The 21,143-nt window shown below is 40.9% G+C and overlaps 1 long non-coding RNA gene across 1 annotated transcript in view; it reads right to left on the bottom strand.

The window, feature by feature from the left end:
* LOC120789716 overlaps positions 1-21,143 on the bottom strand; it is a 306,378-nt gene that overhangs the window by 161,466 nt on the left and 123,769 nt on the right. The window lies entirely within an intron of this gene.

Genomic DNA, 21,143 nt, shown 5'->3' with positions numbered 1-21,143 from the left:
ATCCTTGTTTGACAAGCAATGTTCATGTGAATGGTTGGTGCAGTTTATTTGTCAAACTGTGAATTCATTTCATCATATAGGTGTAATATGTAATGGAAAGTGTATGTTGTAGGAAAACTGTCATACACTGAATTCATGCTGTTTGAATGCTGAGTCATATTGTTTTATATTTATATTTTTATACTTATTTTCTTAATAAAATTATGTACAAAAGAAACAGCTACATTTCCAGTCCATTGCGTGCTTTAAGGGTTACTGAAGGGGTGTTACTGGCTGAGTACAGTGTGTGTTTTGTTGTTTTTTTTGTCCCCTTGCCATTTCTTTATCAATATGAAATTAGTAATGTCATACACACTGATAAGTGCCCAAAGAAATGTCTATTTTTCTGGCAGTTTGCATCTTGGGAATACTGTTCCACCCACTATGAAGACTAATGAAGCTGTGGTTCATTAAAACCTTCATGTAACTATCTGTAGGCAAAGTGATAATAGAGGCCATTTTGAGATCAACCAAATCTGGGCGCATAAGTATTTGGATAGCGACACGATTCTCGTAATTTTTGCCTCTGTACACCACCACAAAGGATATGAAAGGAAGCCATTAAGGTGTGATTGAAATGTAGACTTTCAGTTTTAATTCAAGGGGTTCAACAAAAACATCACTTTTACCATTTAGGACTTACAGCCATTCTTATACACAGTCTCATTTTCAGAGGCTCAAAAGTAATTGACTGACTAATGGACTCAGTTTCATGGCCAGTTGTGGCCTGTTCACTAGTTATTTCATGGCAAATTAAGCAGATAAAAGGTCTGGAGTTGATTCCAAGTCTTGAATTTGCATTCGGTAGCTGTTCATGGGAACTCTCGGTATGAGGTCCAAAGAGGTGTCGTTGCAAATGAAGGAGGCCATCATTAGGCTGGAAAACAAAACAAACCTATCAGACAGATGGCAGAAACTTTAGGAGTGGCCAAATAACAATTTGGTTCATTCTTAAAAAGAATGAGTGCACTGGTGAGCTCAGCAACACCAAAAGGCCTGGAGGACCACGGAAGAAAACTAAAGCTGATGATCGCGTAATTCTTTCCTTGGTGAAGAAAAACCCTTCACGACATCTAGCCAGGTCCACAACAGTCTGGAGGAGGTAGGTGTATCACTGTCAGAGTCCACAATCAAAAGGACACCTTCATTAATGTAAATACAGAGGGTTTTACCACAATTTTCAAACCACTGGTAACACTCAAGAACAGAAAGGCCAGACTGGAGTTTGCCCGAAAACATCTAATAAAGCCTGCCCAGTTCTGGAACAAGATTCTTAGGACAGAAGAAACCAAGATTAACTTGTACCAGAACGATGGGAAGAGAAGAGTATGGAGAGGGAAAGGAACGCCTCATGATCCACAGCATACTACATCATCTGTCAAACATGGCGGAGGCAGTGTTATGGCACGGGCATGTATGGATGCCACTGGAACTGGGTCACTGGTGTTTATTGATGATGTGACTGCTGATAGAACTGGCAGGAGGGATTACTATCTGCTATACTATCTGCTCAGATTCAGACAAATTCTGCAAAACTGACAGGATGTTGCTTCAAAGTACAGATGAATAATGACCCACACAGCGAAAGCAACTCAAGAGCTTCTCCGGGCAAACAAATGGAATATCCTTCCTGGGCAGTCAGTCACCTAACTTTAACCCAAGTGCGCATGCTTTTCACTTACTGAAGACGGAGCTATGGGGCAGAAAGACAGGCAGACCAGGCAGCAACTGAAGGCAGCTGCAGTAAAGGCCTGACAAGGCATCTCAATGGGGGAAACTCAGGATTTGATGATGTCCATGGGGCTCAAAACTTCAGGCAGTCTTTCACAGCAAAGAATTTTCAAACAAGTACTAAAAATAGCCCTAATATTTATAATTACGTTGGTTTGTCAAATTACTTTTGAGTCTCTGAAAATGAGGGACTACTAAATTCCTAAACGGTTAATGTGAGATTTTTTTAAACCCCTTGAATTAAAGCTGAAAGTCTAAACTTTATGCAGGTCTTGGTGGCATCAATTTAAGTCCTTTGTGGTGGTGTACAGAGGCAAAATTAAGAAAATTGTGTAAAAAAATACTAAATACTAAAAATACCAAAATAACAAATAATGCACCTAACTGAATGTATATAAGAATATTAAGTCCTGATCCGTGTTCCTACTTCAGTTTCGTTAAGCAGTGTTACAATTTTTATTCGTCAGAATGAAACCACACAGAGGGAGAACATGTACAGAGAGATAGAAGAGGGAAAAGGAGAAAATATTAAATATTTCATGCTATAATACAGTGTCATGTTTACTTGTGGGTGGCTGTACTAAAAATGCAGATTCAGATTAATCTAATCTGTATTTCTAGCAACATCTAAGGCCCCTCGACACGGTGCCTTGTTCTGTACATCTTATTGACTTTTAATGACAGAGACGGAGTTTCTGCTTAAAAAAAAAAAAAAGAAAACTTTAACAAGGTTGATCGTTTGTTTGCAATACCTATTTACAGATTACAAATGACAGCAGAAGAGCGAGTTATTTTGGAGCACAGCTGTGATTGAATCTCTCGTCAGCACATTGAACGAACCGAAGCTGAAGAAAAAACTAGTTACCAGAAGAAAATGGTGTTTCCCAATTTACAGTACACCAAACTCCATGTGGTTAATTACACTCATCTGCAAAATGTTGTGTTATTCAACAGAGAATTTGCTGATTAGTGGACAGCTGTTGAAATGACTAAACCTCAAATCCTGCTCACGTCGCTTCACTTGGTTTCAAATCTTAGCAGCTGCCAGATCACTGTTGCAGTTTTTTATTTTTTATTTTATTTTATTTTTTTAAATGTGTGATTCCTGAAGTGCTTCTAACACGTGTACCGGAGAATTATTTGCAAAGTTAAATTGTTGTTCTTTTTGTTGAATGTATGTCTACTACAAAAATTACATCAAATAGGCAGACTGGGTCCGTGAAAGTTTTTAGCATGGCTCATTTATTTTTTCCAGGGGCAAAATTGTGTAGAACACATCACTTTGTGCTTTATGTTTTGCAGAGAGGACTGCAAGACAGGAGAGAGGTTCCGCTAAAATGACTAACTCAAGAAAAATAAATCAAAGGAAAGCTTTATAGAAAGAACTAACAGCAGTTCTGTTGCTGAATAAATAGGAACTACAACAGTGACTCAAGCAACACTATCAAAAAGTCTTAAATATTGCAACAAGACATAGTTTTAACTTTGTTTTCCAAAACCTAACGACATGTCTAACTCCTTTCTGCACAAGCAATGCATCTAACTCTCTTCAATTAATCCATCATTGTTAAAAGAAAGTGACACTTGATTTGCAAAGTTGTGCCTGAACTCTAGAAATTACAGAGTTAAGTGGTGATTAGGTAACACCTGTACAATCTAATGCAAGACAATATAACAGCCAAGCAAACAATCCCGTCTCTGTGAAGCTTTTATGATCCAGCCATCATAAAGAGCTGTTGACCAAACCCCTGTTGTAAATTCAGAGGCATCGGTAAGTGTTGGTGTTGCCCTGGAAAGTGCACGACATGGGCAGGTGTTACTATTGTTTTCCCAACACTATGGGAGTCATCCCTCAGAATAACCTTGTCCAGTACAAAAAACACCACTTACCAAGGCCCCCAAAAAGTTCAATCAACACCTCTCTGAAAGGTGTTAAAAATGACAAATTCTAAGATTCACAAAGATTGTTCTTTTTTTTTGTTTTCTTTTTGCGGGGATGATTTGCATTAGGTTGTACAGGCGTGGAAACTCGTGAGGTGTATGGTCATATATGTAGAATGTAAACCATGTGTGAAAATAGAGATATGGCTCAGAGGCCATAGGTCAAAGGTCCTCAGAAGGGGTCTTGCAGACCCCAAAGGCAGGTAATGCTTTGTAACTAAAACCATATGTGAGTGACAGTTTTTAGGAAAACAACTGTCCTATTTAAGAGTCGGTGACCAAGGCTGAATTTCAGAGTGGTTCATTGGCTTCACAACCTCTCACAAGCAGATCTGCAGATGCTTGACTTGACGCTGTTCTTCTTCATAATAAACCTTTATATGTAATCAAGACAGTGTCAGCGGAGTCTCCTTCATCCTCTTCACATCATCAACACCATCAAATAAACTATAAGACTCGCAAAAAACTTCCATTACTTTAGTATATTTAAATGTGCATTCCAAGTCAAGCGCCAGCAACAAGGGAAACAAGGGAAGGGAAGACCTAATCCTGCAAAACCTCTTGAGTCTCTTGAGTTCAAGCCCCGTCCACGCTGCGGCTTTCCATGTCACGTGACTATTATTGACCACCCTGCTTTCTTTCACCTGCCAGAGCTCTTAGGTTCCCCCAGAGCACACCTGCTGAACACAGGAAATATTGTCATGTTTTCTACATTGCAATCCAGCGCGACTGCTGCGCCACAGCGCCCATATTTACGAAGGCTATAATGTTCAGTTTTTGGTGACACTGTCGGAAAAAAAATGTGTAAATTCAATTGTTTATTACCGAGGTGATAGTTAAAGGTGGTGTTGTACTGGACAACATGATAATGGGGAGTAGTACAACACCACCACTCATAATGACCTAAATAACATATATAGTTGAGTCAACAAGTCTATGACACTGTCCCATGACCCCCGGAGGGCAATTTTTAAATTTGCGTGATGAATTTCTCTTGCAAATAATATTCCAATGTTATATTGCGTAAGACAGCGGAATATTCATGAATGAATATGAAACGCCACCATGAAACGATTTCGCTTGTAATAAAAGAATTTAGTCTTCTGTCCAACGGGTTGAATCAAAGGGAATGCGCCTTTACTTCGACCCCGCTATGCAGAGATACATGTGCCCAGTGAGAAGTGATTATTTCCTCATCATTTCACTAATGGCGTATCCCCATTACGTTTCATGTATTGCCACTAATTTGACCACAGTGACCTGTATGGAGCCCGGAACATGGAGGACCTCTGTTCTCCTCGGGGTCTCTGCTGGCTTTCCAGGCAAAAAAAAAAAAAAAAAAAAGAGAATTTTCTCCGCTAACCCGACTCACACTTGACTGCGTGATTAGAGCTCAAGTAGAACATATCGTGTTTGATGTGAGAAAGGCATTTGCATGTCAGATGGAATAATGCATGGCCGATAACTCCTGACCGTAAACCAAGTGCGGGCCGCTGCGGCTTTATTAGTTAAAAGCAGGGCACATAAAGGGAGACGACGACTGCTGACGTCTTCTTCTGACGGACAAGGTGCATGACGTGACCGGAGGCCCCTAAGCTACGGCCATTGATTTTCTAACCGCAATTGATTACATGAGAGTTACTTTTCTGTCGTTTTCTGTTCCAGCGCCTAAAAGAAAAGGTTTTTCCTACAGCAGGCAAGGCACATCCATGACCATCAGTTCGGCTCCGGTTTCTCTGAAGGCTCTGGGACGGATCGTCTGCGTGCAGCCGCTGCCAGACAGCAGGTTGATGCCGTAACTTGGCGACTTTAATTTCTAGGATGTTTGTGTGCCCCCTGCAAGGCTTATAAGAAACTGTCCACATCTCACGATTCATAATGCATGATGTTTTTTATGGGTCTATTGTGGCTGGAAACTAACAGATGCGAAGTACTGCAATCAATAATGCAGGTGAAATATTGGTATGCAGACAAGATGTGACAGCACTGGCGGACCACCTGAGGCTCCCCCCCTTCCTTGTCTTGTGCCTGGACTATTTAAAAGAGTTCCTTCTAGCACAGCACTTTCCCAGAATAAGTTACATACAGATCCCCAGTTTCTCACACTCCATGCATTTCAGCTTTATGTGGCTAAAATGTAACCGAAAGGCTGTTATTTATAACACGTATTGATTACATAACTGCCCATTTGGCTGCTTGTAGAGCCTCAGCTACCCCACTTGAGCACGGGATTGATTTTTCCATTAACTGACCTTTAGCAGCTGAAACCCCAATGTGCCGGTATAGGCAGACTTCAGAAATTAGCGGCAAAATAAAATCTGCCTTAACGTAAAATCAAAAAAGGAGCAGGGTTAGTTGAAGCCGCTGCTGGAAACCTATGGCTGTAGTTACAGACAACAGACATCTATATTGACACTGAGGCTTGTTTGCTTTGTTTTTTTTTCTGGTCATTTGTTTGTTCTTTTCTAATCACCCACAATCCACCCAAGCAATGCATTGCATTTCGGAGCTCGTAACCACTTCATCTTCAGGTCTGACTAGGCCCGTGTCTGAGCTGGGACATGGCTCGGTCGGTAACGGCCGGGTTGGACACCTTGGGACACGCTGTCACATGTTTGCGGGGCCAGACGAGTCACAGCATGGCCAGGTGCGGGCTAGCGAAGAGAGCAGAACACTGTGAAGCGCAGTTGAGTCCTGGGGTCTTGACATGTGATGACACCTGCTTTGACTCATACACCTTGTATAATGAGACGTGTCCTTTTTAGACGAATAAGAATTTAGAAGGCCTGAGCATGTATTTGTCAGAATACATACACAGACTGTGATTTCTGATAACCAGTGACTACCACGGAGCTGAATCGGTCTGAACCAGGATGTCTGATCAATGCAGATGCACGAGACCGTTCAAACAAGTGAATATTATTTATTTTACTTTACAAAGGCGACTTGACGAGGAGGAGAATCATGAGGTCCGGCGAGACAGTGCAGAAATCTTTCATAGTCTTTTCATAGTCAGACCGGCCGTCGGCCCACCGCGCCGCATCGGTGGGCCGTCAAAAAAAAAAAAAAAAAAAATCCATAAAGTTTTTATCGTCCCTGTCAGTCTCTTTACCAGCGCTGTCTGGGCGCCTGTCATTCCTAGGGCGCATCAGAGCGTGCTGCGCGCATTCCCGGACCGGAACCGGTGATGGAGCGGATCGGAGCAAGACCGCAAGACGCGGGATGAGGAGTCAAGGCAAGGCTACCGCATTGCCAAGTCATTAGGTGTGTATTAACGCAGAGCGGACGTTTACGTGATTCTGACCTCACTTTTCATTCATCTCCCCCCAAAGACACTTCAAACTGCAGATCCTCCTGAGACGCGGGATGATTAACGTTTGTGTATTCTTCTGATTCTGCCAAGTTTCAGCCGGAGAATTATTCAAGTGGTACAATTCTGAAACCGACAGTAAAATTTGTAAGTGTGACACAAAGATTTGTTGCAGGGCTTAAAGAAAAGATTATTTTCATTCTCAATTTATCTGTTGATTATTTTTTCAATTAACGATTTAATTTAGTCTTTAAAATGTCATGAAGTGGTGAGAATGCGAAAGGTGACATCTCTAAAATTGTTATTGTTAATTAGCGTCCCTCTAGAAACTCCTTGGGATTAACTAGAACTCATAAAGCATGTTACTTGTAAAAGGCGTTTGCTTGAGCCATTTGAAGGCACGGTACACATGCACGTGTGTGTGCGCACATAATCAGGATAGTACCACCTCTGCCTCATTTTGAGCCAGGACACTTTTTTTTTTTTGCATATTATTATTATTATTATATCTGTATTATTATCTTTGTATACGTTGTCAGAAATATAAAGTTGGGATTATAGGCCATGTCGGTAAATAAAAAACAGGGAACGTAGAGAAATAGAACAATATATCTTGAACAACATCCTGCTGTGAACAGAACGATGACAAACATCTGCATATGCATGCCTGGACAGAGTGAATGACTGAACGCCAAGATGTTATTGAAGGCACAGCATACCAGTGGATGTCAGTAGGAGGAGGAGTATTCTCGTTCAAACATTTAATTATTAAAAAAAAAAAAGTATATTATATATATATATATATATATATATATATATGTGATATTTCATTGTATTTTAATGACGTTTAATAACTTCACATGAATTCAGCCCAACAACCCCACTGCTGACTTTCGTTTTTTATTTTTTTTGTTTTTCTTGTAGCGGTTGCAATCTTGGAGCCACTCTTCCAGGTTGAATGCTATTTCAGTGCTTTACTGGCTAGTAGTTATGGACGTGGGCTGAACATGAAAAAACAAAAACAAAAAAAAAAAAAACACAAGGCAGCTTTTGTTTTCCCGTAGGAAAAGAAAATTACTTCTGAGCACAAAGGGAATGCATCAGTGGCATGGCATACTGCCTAGTTTGTTATAATTACAAGCAAAAGCAGTTCTGAATAGGCATCTTAATGACCAAACAAATTATTGCATATTTCAAACCCATCTGGATAATTTTCTTAAGGGAAATGTAATTGCTGTTCAGAAATGGTGACTGCTATCTTTGTTGTGGCGAGTGTGCATGCACACACGCTAACACACACACACACACACACACACACAAGCACCTGAGATGATGCATAATACCACTTGCTCCGCTGCCAAAGGAATGTTGCTCTGTCAGGTTTAACGTAACGCAGGTGCACATGTGCCCGTCTTCTGCCTGTCTGTCAATCAGGCCTGTAATACCCTGTTTAAAGGATGGTTTAAAAGCAGACTTTACATTTTTGCGGTGCTGCACTTTTACGATCGACGTGATGCGGTTTTCCTATTGAGTATCAACTTGGAAATGATCAAAACGTGCATGTTCAACACGGTTCAACATATGCTGAACTTTGCAGCTTTGCCAACTGCCTGCTTCCAACGTGTTGTGCTATAGAGAACTTGGAGAGTGTGGTACCTCACAGCGGATTTATTTCATCAGCATTTGGCTCCATCTCCTGGAAGACTCAAGCCACAACATGTAGATGCTGCAATGTTTCCATTATTTGTTATCATTCTTACATTTTTCTTTAAAAAAAAAATGGATAAATGTGTCCGGATAAAGATTATAGAAATTGCAAGAGTGTAGAAGCATGATAGATGGTCACCTTCTTAGATTCTGTTTGTCTGAAGACAAATCTACAGATTTGACAAAAAACTGTTGTATTTGCTGGAGATCCTGTTCCATATAGTGAGGAAACTACATGGCATTCGTTTGATCAAACACTTAGCTCCTTAGCATGTGAATTATACAGCATCAATGCGTCTGTTTTACACCCACAGTTCTGAATACTGACATAATGTGTGTGGGCGGTGGGGTTTGATATCCTTGGTCGGCGCGCCATCAGCAGAGGGCAGCAGAGATCTTTGAACCGGTAAGAGAACACTTCCATGAAGCCTCCTGCAGCACATGCACGGATATGAATGATTTAAAACTGTAGTTTTTATATAATTATGTCAAAAAAAATAAAAAATAAAAAAATCAGTAAATGTACACAAAAGCATCACCAATATTCAAAGCCCAAAACTTTACATGTCACTGAAAGTGGTTGTAAGTTTCCAGGTAACAACCTTTACAAGGCTACAGCTAAATAACGAACGTCTGGTGTTTTTAATGGTGCGTTTCCATTAATGCTGTTGTTCGTATAGCATTAAATCAATCTCAAATCAAAGCTGCGGTTGTAAGTTACGAGGTGAAAAAATATTTCAGATTGAGACTATTCTTTAGCCCTAAAATGGCCTATTGTTGTTTTTGCATTTAAGCAGGCGAGATATAGCCTGTTAATTAGTGGGCTTTAAAAGGTGCTGCTGGGCAGAATGTTTTTTTTTTTTTTTTACCTCTGACAGAGCCAGGCTGGCTGCCCCCCCCCCCTCGTTTCCAGGCTTTATGTTAAACTGAGATAACCGTCTCCTGGCGGCAGCTACATACAGTGTTTACTGTACATAGGTGAGAGTAGTTTAGATCTTCTTATCTAAGTCTAGGGGAAGAAAGCAATTAAGTTTATTTCCTAAACTGCCCAAAAGTTCCATTAATAGACGGCAGCTGTTGGTCAATTTCAGATAAGCGATTCATTTGCAAGCACACCGGTACCGAAAGACCATTTCTCCAGTTGTGTAACTGGATCTAACCCGTACCTCCATGAATTCACACTCCACTTAAAGGGAATGCTTCAGTCATCAAACAATGATAAAGCACTGGCCGTACAACGTGAGCTGAGAAATTACTGAAACAGCTCTGGATGCCTTTTCATTAGGCGTCTCATACCAGCCGCACCGCTGAGCGGTTATGATCGAGGACATTTTATTTTCATGTTGCACAGATGAAGTGCTGCCGAGACCACACGCCCTCTGTGATAACACGAGGCCCCGCCTCCAAAGAACACATGCATGATATATTTAAGACATGTCAACTTTCATCAACCTCTCTGAACCCGATCCCTACTGTCCGATATTTAACGCCTTAATACTCTAATCCAATCAACACAAATTTGGAATCCTTCCATCTTTCCCAAACCACATTCCCTGAAACTTTATAATGTCACAAAATCATGAAAAATACAGTGGCTCTGCATTGAACACACTATATTATGAAAGGATGCCGAATTTTCTGTGTGTATTCTGCGGCGCCAGCATTTGACAGATTACAAAATGTTCATACCACCCCCTTTAGATAATCTCTGTGACTGCAGCCTCTGGCTTTTGTGTACGGAGTGTGTTCCAGAGGTCAGCTCCGATCTCATCTTCGATTTTCTACGTTCGTTAAGCCCCATTCTGCTAAGCGTATCCAAATAGGGTAATTCTGTGTTCAATTAAGCAGGGCAGACACAGGACATTCAACACAATGTCAATGAGATGCCACTTAGAGTGAGCTATCAATTTGATAGACAGTCAGGGAGGTGGATAATAAGCCGTTGTACGTCCCCCGATTCTGCACCACCCAAGGCCACTCCTGCAATTGAATTGCGCCAGTGCCTGGGTAAGTCACAGATGACGGGGCCTCATGCAACGCAAAAAGCCACCTTGCAGTGGACTGACTGACTGACTGACTGACTGACTGACTGACTGACTGACTGACTGACTGACTGACTGACTGACTGACTGACTGACTGACTACAGTGTATAATCGCGCGGTTGTGTGTAGCTATCATGACACTGTCTTCCCACCGACCATGGCCATGAAGCCAGTATAAAGAGACCCGCCAGGCCACACAAAGCACTGCAGTTGTCCTTAGGCAAGTGGCCAGCGAGCGAGGGAAAGACAGAGATAGAGAGAGAGAGAGAGAGAGAGAGAGAAAGCGAGGGAGAGAGGAAGGGAGAAAGAGAAGTAAAGCAGGGAATTAGGGGGATGGGGTGATTCTGCTATGCACAGCAAGCCAAATATCCCTGGGCCACAAGCCAAGTGGCCAGTCACAAGGATGGCGTGCCAAGAGAATGCCATCCGGCCAGGTTGCACAGCCAGATAAAAAGCTCTGTGGGTTGCCTGTAGCTCAACACAGACATCCCATAATACAGCAGGCTCTTCTCTTCTCACTAACTAGCATCATTCCACAGCGCAGTTCACAGCAATACACGTGTTGCAATCTCTGAGAGCAAATCAAAGACAGAATATTCCTATGATTTTCGAGGTAACTCTGTCCAGGTGTGAAAATGGAAGTGTATACCAAGGTTGGCGAACGGGAAAGAGGATTGGAGGCTCTGATTCTGTTTAGACACAAAGCCCGGAGCTGATGCACTGACATTTCTGTTGCTGGTGAGCTTCTGAGCAGAAATCCCTTGGGGTGTATCCTCTATCCACGGTACTTTTTGAGACAGAGTGGGTAGATGCAGAGAGATGGATCAAAAACTTTCGAGAAACTTTCAGTAGTGCTCAACGTTCGTGACTCCATAGGCTGCAGACCACAGTGGTTAGCAATAATGTTTGGCAAGCTGTCTTCTCATCCAGCATCCAGCTAGGTTACAATAACTGTATTACAGCTGCAGCTAACGATTATTTATCAGTATCCGTTACTATGAGAGTAATTTTGTTGATTATTCAAGTACTTGAAGATTCATAATTTCCCAGAGCTCAAGATGATGTCTTCGATTTGCTTGTTTTGTCGGACCAAACAGCCCAAAACCCAATTTTCACCGCTACACACATTTTGAAGCAGCAACGTAATGAAAACACATCCAGTATAAGTTACACTGAAACCAACGATAGATTGTGCAGCATCTCCCCACGGGTCTCACCCATCGAACCACTTTGACAGAATTTACTCAATACTGGCAATCCAAGACTACACGAGGAAACACGCGAGTCGAAGCTTTCAGACAGCTCAGACACGCTAGTGCAACCGCCCCCCCACCTGGTTTAGGGTAAACTAAAAATGCTCTTTGGTGAAAATATGAACTGCAGCTGGAACTTCCATAGGACTGAGGAACATTTTATTTTTATTTTTTTTAATTGAAAGAAGAAACAATTTGAAGATAGTAGGGTTTGTGTTGCAAGAAAACAACTGCCAGCTTCCCACACACACGTGGCAATTAGGACGGAGAGTACACCTCTCTCACATCTTTTTAGACAGCCATTCTTGACAAAATGAAAGGTAGTGTTTTAATTACTTGATGGAAATATTAATTTTTATATACAAAGAAGTAATGGAACATGATAAATCCTGTCAATACATATTAAGTACTTTCCTTATTTAATGGAGGGGCATTGTGGCAAGGACTTTACCAACTGGCAAAAAGTGATCTAATGGGTGGGATATTTTGCAAAAACATCGTTTCAAATAAGTCTGCCTATCTCGATGTTTTGTTTGAAACGGCTTTTGTTGTGAAATTTTAGTTCAACGTTAACAATCGCTTTGTTCTTACAATGCCTAACACTGAACGGGCTGTCCTTGCAACATGAGGTCCACAGCTTTGACCTCCAAGGATTACCAGGATAAAATGAAATGAAAAATGCATTTCTTATGTTTGTTTTTTTGTATTCTTTTGTTTTCCTTTGTTTTGTTTTTTTTTTGTCTCGCTATTACACACCGTCAAACACGTTTAATCTTTTGCGCCAGCGACTGAAAAGGCTGCGCCTTTACCCAGGGTATTTGGTCAGGGCATGTACAAAAGCACAATTTTCTTTTTTGGGTGCTGGCTTCCTTGGAGTGAGAAAAAGGTGGCAGATGTGTGCCGGGAGGATGTCGAGAAAAACCACCTTGAGGATGGCAAGGGAGCAGCACAAGGTTGTAATGAAAAAAACTGAGAATGACAGAAAAGTGACAAAAGTGAGAAAGCAGGGTCTCGGAATTGGGAAAAGACCAGAGGAACCCTTTTTTTTTTTGAAGTACAAAACCACCATTTGCTGGTCATTACACTGGTCTCCTTAAGAAGTCGCAGTACATGTACACAAAGTGTGAACAACACATTTTCTCACTCTGAAAGTTCCCGGAACCGAGTTGCAGCTTGGGAAGTAAGCAGATAAGTGTTTTTATCTGCCTGTTCAATTCCTGACTTACTTCCTGTGACAGAGGTGTTTCATTAGATTATATTAAATTCTGTTAATATTCATTTTTACTGGGTTGGATACACAAGTATTTGGACAGTGACACAATTTTTGTCATTTCGCCTCCACGCACCACCCCAGTGGATTTGAACTGAAGCCATCAAGATGTGCATAAAGTGTAGACTTTCAGCTTTAATTCAAGGGATTTTAAAAAAAAAAAAAAAGTCACATTAACCGTTTAGGAATTGCAGCCATTTTATGCATCGTCCCTCATTTTCAGAGGCTCAAAACTAATTGGAAAAAACCACGATTATAAATATAAGGATTATTTTTAATACTTGAAGGAAAATCCTTTGCAGTCAGTGACTGAAGCCTGGTACCCATGGACACCACCAAGTGCTGAGTTTCCACCCTTGAGATGCTTTGCCAGGCCTTTAGTGCAGCGGCCTTCAGTTTGAAAATTGAAAAGTATGAGTGAGTGAAGGGTGTGATTGGTGGATGCATCCCTCTGACCTTGGCAGTGGTTACATGTTCATTTTATTATTTCAAGTATTGTTTGAACGTTGTATTTTTCAGAATTCAGTGAAATTCCTCAGATCCATGTTTTTTTTGGTTATTTTTTCCTCGGGGGTTACAGGCACCGAGCTCTAGAACCGGAGTCGGTTTTTGGACCATTAATCGGGTTTTACATGACTAAAGCAACTGTTTGCCCCAGTGACTACTCCCGAATCAGCTGGTGCTGAGAAATATAATATCGATCGCGGTAACAATTATCTCCTGAAGTCAGTTCTGGTGCTGTTGTTTACTATATTAAAAAAAGGCACATGGGTAAAATCTGTCCAGAGAATCCACCTCTTTTATTGCTGAGGGCATCTGTGATCGCCATTATGGAGAAAGCATATATGAAACTCATCGCTCAATACGCCCAAAACATACTGAGGATGTTTGTTTTGTTTTTTTACTTATTTATGTGTTTTTTATCGAGAAAGAAAGAAATAGTTTCATCCTTTTACAATAAATAGTATCTGGAAGGAGTCCCAACATGAGCGTGTTCACCTTCACAAAGTACTGTGTGTGTGTGTGTGTGTACAAATGCAACCTCCAAAAGGTCCAATGAAAGGGCAAAGATGATAGAGGACACCTGTCTGTTCTTTCACTGGAAGCTCTCCTGCTGATGACGGGTGCCAGCTAGGCTAGGCCTTGTCAATACAACTCATATGTTTCATATTTATAACCTCCTCTCCTCTTTACCCTAAGAGCCCGTAATGCATTATTTATGCCGCCAAGACAACATATTGAATTTTGCTCTGACGCTTCAATACAACATTGTCTCTCCAACTTCAAAGGGGGTACGGCAAATCATAACATCTGTTTAGGAGCATCGAACTCTTGGTTGTGTTTTAATTTCAACTAAGTATCGATGTCTTATTAAGTAATAAACCCCCATTCCGGCAACTGCAGACTGACAGGTCGTTTCATTAGATCTTTTTACACTGGTTTCCAACACGTGTCCCGAACCCTTTGTGTCTTATTCTCCTTTGGCGTGTTTGAAATTAAAAAGGCCCATGAATTTTTAATCATCGACATGGTAACAAGTAGGGCTTCCGTATTGGCCCGGTGCTATCCTAAGCGCTCAGCTCATTCAGAGAGGCGGAAAGGGTGGAGGGAAGTAATGTGACCTTACTGTGTCAGACCCAAAGACCTCGCTTGGCTCAGCGCCTGTCAATATTACGTCAGGATCAGCACTTTCGAGCTCCCGGTCTCCGCAGCCAGAGGTGGAGAGCTGTTTTGCTGTTTACACGCCGTGAGTTGTATTTGCCCCTGGTGTGATGCTGTTTTAAGCGTCCCTTTCAGGAGTACTATGTGCGTTTCAGGCTGTACATGATAATGCCATGTCAATATAAGATTTATTGGGTACAGGATATAAAAAGGTGGTGCAGCAAATAAGTCAGGACGTCACTTGGCACACGCTATATATCATGTGCCAGTTATCTCTAACCACATCAAATTGCTTGTTAGATATTAAACTGCAGGTCCAAATTTAGGATCTGTTCTGTGCTGTATATTTAAGGTTTGACCTTGGTTAAGTTTCGGGTTATGCTTCTTTAATGCTTATGTTATCTCCTAAAGTAATCAGAGCATTAGTAATCCGGACACCTTATATTCATAGAGGTCTGATGGACCCAAGCTGGAGCAGCGTAGTCGTTCCAAGACCGAGTGGCACACATGGACAGATTATGAATGCTAATGGTCTTATAGCCATTTCAGTTCGTGTTTTCATGCGCTCTATCAATATCTCACATGATCTTGTTTTTAGCAAGCGCTGGATGCCCTAGATGAAAATCTAGCAATATTTATGTGAAAGGTTTCAAGATTTATTCAGTGCCTACTAAAATGTTGCTTTTGATCAACTTTAAAGATAACACTCGAGTTTTCTGATTTTCAATGTCCTTGACCAACTGAACAGACAGAGATTCTACAGTCCAGTTATAAACAGGGGAAAATTAAAATTAAAAATCAGTTGGTCTTTGAACAGATTTAAAAGAAAGCTAAGATGGGAACTCGAAATCTCCTATAAATAATCAAATATAGACACGGAATAACAAATTTAAAAAATGGAGATAATACTGACTGTTCACCTACGCGCAAATCCCGAAAGGCCTTCCAGTTGGGAGTATCTTGCTATATTTGACATCAAAAACCTCCACTTGGCTCCCTGAGTCCAGCATTGTGACGGTTGCCCGAGAGGAGGTTAATTCTGTGAATGTAGCTTAACTCTTCTATTTGCATTACACTGGGGAAACAAACGAAAACAGAATATGGGACCTATAAGGCCTTGGTTTATGAAAATGAATACCTATACTCTATTTCCACACTGCACCTCAAAAACATGTGTGTTTATGAAGACTGACAGAAATACATAGGCTATGCTGGAATAAAACAACAAGTCTAAGGCAAAAGATGCCTGCGGCAGCAACACCCTCCTCCCCACAAAGTATTAAAACAAATAACATCTGCTTCTGTTAGCACCACCTTCACTGCAGCTGTGTTGATTCCTCCTAATCCCCAAAGAAAATAAACCCACACTGGTAATACTATCGCAACTGTCAGGACTGTTTCATCAACACAAAAAGCATTTATTTGCACTCAGCCCATCTTTTTTTTTTTTTTTTTTTATTACAACAGACATCTAAGATATTTTATAGTCTGCAAATGTGGCAACAAGTTTGTTGCCTTTTAAAATTATTGCAATGTTGTCAAATTTCCCCCACACAGCTGGTAGTTGGTACAGCTTAAGACTAATCACTGTGGCAGACTCGAGTTAAAGTCTGCGGATGATGTCAAGCAAACACATTGTTTGGTGTTGGCGACAGTTGTACACTTACTTAATTTTGTCAGATCACAAAAAAAGCATTGGGGAAAAAAAAAAGCTCATTTGACAAAAATGGACAGTTGCTCTGGAAATGCAACGAGGCTGATGTATTCACACACGTGACGGCCAGGACATTTAAAACAGTAACCACGAGGTACAGTACACTGTATACATTTCATTGTAGAATGAATTCCTCTTATCAATCTGACAACAAATATGCTCAGGTCCCTCTACAGGGAGATTCAAATAGCAACCATGTGTTTTTTGTTGTTTTTTTTCACCTCTGTTCTGCCTTTATATAAAATGTCTTCCACCCCAAGAGAAGAACAAGAGTTCCCTCAGAAGGTTATAACTCTTTTACAGAATGTCAAAAAAACTCAGCTGGACTTGGCCTCCGGGTGCCATACGAATTATAAAGACACAAAGCAAAGTTTTTAGCAGTAAGTATTAATTTATTTTAAGCGTACATGCCTGGACTTCTAAAATTGCAAGCAATGGTAAGTACAAAGGTCCACGATACTTTTGGAATAGGAGTTATATTTTTTAAGTATATTTGTTTTTAAATATCTTTCAACATAACTAAGGTACCTGGAATTAAGTGTAAACTCTACTGCAGAGACAATAAAAATGATTCTCGCACTGTTTAATATACAGACCAAGATCGCTGTCATATCTATGCGAAGACACTATTCCACAATCAAAACTGATTTTTAATTAAAATAATGTATGACACACACACACAAAAAAAAAAAAGTATTGCACTTTAACCCAAATTACATTCCACACAATTAAACAGATATACTTTATTTTGCTGAACAATATACTTAAACCTACATTCTAAAACATGTGTATATTGGTCGCAATTTTCATTTAAGATAAAAAAGATGGATGGGTTTTCGTTTTCTGATCCATTATTTGATACAGAAAGTGAACCAGGCTTTAATCGCTTGCACTGAAACCACATTTTGGTCTCTACCATTGTGAGCGGACTGCACATGGGAAGAGTATAGTGTATGAACGATAGACAGCATCAGGAAACTCTTAGTTGTTCTTAGGCTCAATCTTGGTTCGCTTAACTGAGCCACCAAGGTTACTCAACTATGACATCCATCCATCCACAATCTCTAAAGCATGTGGATATTGCTCCTGCCACAATCTGGCCGCAATAGCTTTCTTTGGAATTCATTGTCATCCATGTTCAACACTGAAATAATTTAATGTCTGTGAATCCTGGCCAAACTAATCTCCGATAAACCCACCTTTCCTGCTCCGTCACCCTGTTAAGTGTGAAACATTCCGGGCATCAGATAGGGCGACCTATACTGGCATCCTGAAACACCCAACCTCAGAATACCATGTGAGGCCATGTTTAAAAAGTAAGGCGGAAGACATTCCTGTGCGTTGCGATGCCCACCGCCGATTGTGCCTCACTGAGCATTCACCTCGTATTTGTGATGCACTTCTGTGCCTCAACAAGCAGTAAGATCCCAGAGCACTCTGTAAATTGGACCAACCGTAATGGTATTTGATGGCATTAAGAGCGGGGATGAAAGGAAAGACACTTCAGTTATCAACAGGATAATGGGGCTGCTGCTTTGCACTTTGAGTCCAATGAAATGGGACTCAGTTCATTATCCTTGCCATTAATTAGGCCATCCTATCCTATCAAGGAGAAAGGGGTGACTCTTCATTGACAAAACACCGTATTACATTGAATTATTGGCCTCAAGAAATGTGTGGTGGGGTGGGGGGGTGTTTGTTTGTTTTTGCATTTAAATAGCTATGCCCAAATAGCTACGCCCTTTAAAAGTCAAGTGACCAAATCTCACAGGAATATCCACACAAATAAATCCCGCGTCCCACGCTGTTTTTGTGGTAGCACAGTGGCTGACCGGTTAGTGCTGTCACCTGTTTTTGTCAGACAAACATTTAGTAGCCGAATTTGCAACACATCCACTCTCTGCCTTCACATTATAATCCTCAAGATGATCATTATTTTAAACTCCACTTTTGACACTTTTTATGGTTGGCATTTTTATAGCCTTTAAATTTATGTGCATAGTAGTATTTATCATTATCGGTAGCACCGTTACTGCAAAGGATTCAGATTATCTATACACACACACACACACACACACACACAAAGGATTCAAAGACGACAATGTATGCATGTACTTGTACATTTTCACTCATTAATAAAAGTCCTGTTTACTGAAAGCCCTCACAGCTGTATCAAAGCTGTATTCAAGTACCGCAACACAGAACAACAATTTCCTAAGACTCATAATCTACGACGAAGGCATGCAAATGGTGACACCAACAGATGGCCTTTGTCGTGACGCAGCCACGGTCGTTTCTCAATGTAAAAACACCCAAGTCGGTCGTCTTCTGCTGCATTTCTATCAGAGTAGCTGCTCGAGATGTTGATTTGGTTGATGCGTGTGTGACTTCGACGGACGTCCGGGATCTGTAGCGGTAGTAAACACATTCGCCACTGCCTCCAGTGACCACAGCTGTACCCAGGTCAATGCCGACTGAAATCTTTGGCAGTATAAACTTTAAAGAACATAATTAAGTGTTCCGCTAGGTACTTCTCTTCCTTAGTTAGTCAAAGTCAAAGTCCCACCTACGCATTTGTCACCTCTTGAAGAGTATGCTTGAAACAGCATGCTATCCATGCTGAGGCGGCATGATCCATTGACGACGCGTTGCAGGTATTTGTCTGCTGCCCCTTCAACTTTTCTTCTTCTATACTGTTTCCATTGGTGCGAGCTCCCTGCTGAGATTTCTGACACTATGAAACTAAAAAATTCATTACAATGCCATTTACATTTTTCAAACATACTGATGTGGAATAGGCTGTTCAAAATTCGGCACCGCACAGCCATCTGAATTTCCACTTAAATGCATACAGAGGGATATCTGATGTGTTTGATGAGACATATGGGTATTTGGTATTATTAAAATAAGAGAACACACACTTTTGCATAAATTACCAAGTTGTGGAAAGGCTGCAGAAACAATTGTTCAATAATGTCAAATGGTAATCCTTTATTCTCACCTGATTATGCATCAGCTAAGGAAAAAAAAAAATAAATAAACCCTTAATGCAAATTATACACTTTCTCGTAAATTAAACCAACATGGGCTACACCAAAGCTGAATGTTAAATTTCCGTTGAGGGAATTTCCGGCATAATGCGACTCATGCTTCAATTGGAAATGTGCGTATTTCCCATGTTAAGTCTCCCATAGTTGTACAACGTGAGATAATGTTCTTTTGGAAGTGCCCATGTGATGGACAGACATGGCAATTATAATAATGAAAGGCTCTTAGAGGACTCCGGCTCCTCCATTCTGAATCCACTGACGAGGAGATACGTAGTCCCAAGTGGGCTGCCAAACATGGGAGAATAATTCAATTTTATTATCAGCTACCAAAAGGGGGTACTAAAGGTGTGTGCTTCAAAAACTCCCTTTATGTCTTTGTTTTATGAGATAACACCACTGGCACACTGGTACACAGCCTAATGAAGAAAAATGCAAATAAAATGAAAGATAAATCCTTAAGTTACTTGGGTTTGTACAGTGCAGAATGATGCAATCCCTTATGATTTATCAGACAATTTTCAACTTAGGAGTTGAAATTAACCACCACAGCGGTTAAAAAAACTGATTCTAATTTAACGCCACTGGGAGTGTGCTAATTTAAACTTCAAATCTGTCCCAAAGAAAAATCCCGGATTGTTTTTCCTTTCTAATCTGTTCTGCAACAAGCAATTCTGCCAACCCGAGGTCACATTGTATCTTAATTTGGCCGCAAGGACAGAATCTTATTATTACTGAGGGAGATGGAAGCGACCACAGGCAGGAAAAAGGCAGACAGGCACATTTGAGTAAATTTACAGGGCTATTTGTTTATGGCCTTAAGTAATGTAACGATGATGAAAAAGGCACGTGTGGAGAACCACAACAAACAAAAAGCATGCGGTCCTCGTAATCTAATGGTAAAAGATGACCGGGTACATATCTGTGCCCATATACTATGACCCTTAAGTATGCGCATTATTGTAAGGGTAACTACATTTTTGGGAGTCTATGAGCAAATGTGTTAAAAGAAAAAGAGAAAGATTCAGTTAAATCACACACTGGGAGAAAAGTAAGACGTTTGCAGTCCTTCCAATTCAATCTACAATTTTATCAAACAGTTCAACCTATGAAAATACACACTACCGACGGGTTTTATGTCGATGTGATGCGTGACGTAGGAGTAGACGAGTTACAAAAGCGTATAATGTCAGAGCGCTTGCCCTTCAATGAACATGACCTCTGCTTTTAGAAAACAGAGACCTCTTAGAGTGGGACAAGGATTTAACAGTGATGCTGACCTTTCAGCGTTTTTACCGCACAAACGGATGACAACTTGCAGTGTCCCTCAAAGGACACGTGCGACACTTAAGTTTGTTGATGTAGCCGGTCCGCCGCCTGAATTTGCTCCACGGAAAATGCAGCGATACGGGCCTACATGATTAGC

This window comes from Xiphias gladius, chromosome 5 (genome assembly GCF_016859285.1).
Source record: "Xiphias gladius isolate SHS-SW01 ecotype Sanya breed wild chromosome 5, ASM1685928v1, whole genome shotgun sequence".
NCBI lineage: Eukaryota > Metazoa > Chordata > Actinopteri > Istiophoriformes > Xiphiidae > Xiphias > Xiphias gladius.
Note: the sequence above shows the minus strand (reverse complement) of the source record. Positions and strands in the feature narration are given on the sequence as shown.